Source organism: Bos mutus, chromosome 13 (assembly GCF_027580195.1).
Source record: "Bos mutus isolate GX-2022 chromosome 13, NWIPB_WYAK_1.1, whole genome shotgun sequence".
NCBI classification, from domain to species: Eukaryota; Metazoa; Chordata; class Mammalia; order Artiodactyla; family Bovidae; genus Bos; species Bos mutus.
In genome coordinates, this window is record NC_091629.1 from 44,231,308 (window position 1) to 44,233,163 (window position 1,856).

A 1,856-nucleotide genomic window follows, 5' to 3' on the forward strand; every position below is an offset into this window, starting at 1 on the left:
CCAGCCCTTGGAGATCATCTAGACAAACCCCTTGTCTTTACAGAAGCTCAGAGACGGGGAAGAACTTACCCAAGTGACACAGCAAGTCACTGGCAATGCCAAATCTAGAACCCAGGACTCCCTCCTCCCTGCCCATAGCTCTTCTCACCTCACCCTGGAAACTCTCATAGGGTTCTTGTGTTTCTTGTTCTCCGGGGAGGACTCTTTTTAGGGAAATGCTCTGTACTGGTGCCCTGACAACCTTGCACATATATCCACCTAGACCATGTAGGCAAGGTTTGACTACGGCTGACCTAAGCCTTGGTGGAACTCCTGGGATCTTCGGGAACATGGGAAGTCAGGCAGTCTTGTGAGGAGCTGCCACAAGGTCAATTCTCTCTTCAGGGGGACTGCTGTCATTGGGCATTTCTCATCTGCCACCCTGGTTTCAGTGAGGTGGGATTTCCATCCCCCTCTTTTTTATATATGTATTTATTTGGCTGTACTGAGTCTTAGTTGTGGCACACAGGATCTTCATTTGGTTGCGGCATGTGGGATCTAGTTCCCTCTCTAGGGATCAAATCCGGGACCTCTGCGTTGGGAGTGTGGAGTCTTAGCCACTAGACTACCAGGAACGTCCCAAAACACCAACTTCTGCTTCATTTCAGCCACTGTTAATTTGGTTTCTGTCACAGTTGAGTTCAGTTGCTCAATCATGTCCAAGTCTTTGCGACCCCATGAACTGTAGCACGCCAGGCTTCCCTGTCCATCACCATCTCCCGGAGCTTGCTCAAACTCATGTCCATTGAGTCAGTGATGCCATCCAACCATTTCATCCTCTGTTGTCCACTTCTTCTGCTTTCAGTCTTTCCTAGCATCAGGGTCTTTCTAATGAATCAGTTCTTCGGATCAGGTGGCCAAAGGATTGGAGCTTCAGCTTTAGCATCAGTCCTTTCAGGACTGACTTCCTTTAGGTTTCTGTCACAGACCATATCCTAAATAATGCACAAATTGCCAAAGCAGTCACAGGCTCCCTGAGATTCAAAGGAAAGGGGACATAGATGATAAGAGTGTTAAAGAACTTTGGGGTCACGTTTTTAACATGAGCTGGTCAACCCCTTCAGACCTTGGCTAAACCTGGCTACCTCAGGGAAGTATGTCACCACAGTCCACGTTAAGTTACACATCTGTCATATGTCCTTCGGAGCACAAGGCCATTAACCACCCTCACAGTAAGGATTTGAAACTTTACATTTATCTTTGTGGTTATTTGATTGGATCTCCCTCACGAGACCGTAAGTCCTATGAGGTCAGGGACTGAGTCTGTCTCCTTTACTACTGTTATCCCAGCATCTAACACAGCGCATGACATAGAGTAGGTGTTCAATAAGTATATGTATGTAAGTTATGAATGGATGAATGAATGAATGGATCCGGACAAGAGAGGGAAAGGTTTCCTGCAACGCAGTGTAAACGCTGAAGACTCCTCCTCAATAGAAAAACAGAGCTCAGGATCGTGACCCACTGACTGGAATGCTAACATGAACGCACATCTGCGCGGACTTCTCACAACCATCCTTTTCCAGGATGAGTAGGTGTGGATTTAGTAGTCCCCCGGCTAGTAGCTGGCCGATTCCCAATTCTGACTCTCGCTTCTCATACGCGGAAACTGAATTAGTGATGCCTGCCCGGCTGGTAGCACGGAGAAAGGAAGGGTGGGGGAAGCAGCCCGACCCCTCTGAAAGGCAGCATCCGGAGGCCTCGGGGCTTCCGGGTTTCCGGTTTTCCCTGCCCCCCTCCCCCCACTGCCCCGCGGCCGGGGCTCCGGGGACGTGCGCGCCGTGTGGGGCGCGCACGCAGGGCGGGGCGTGCGGGGG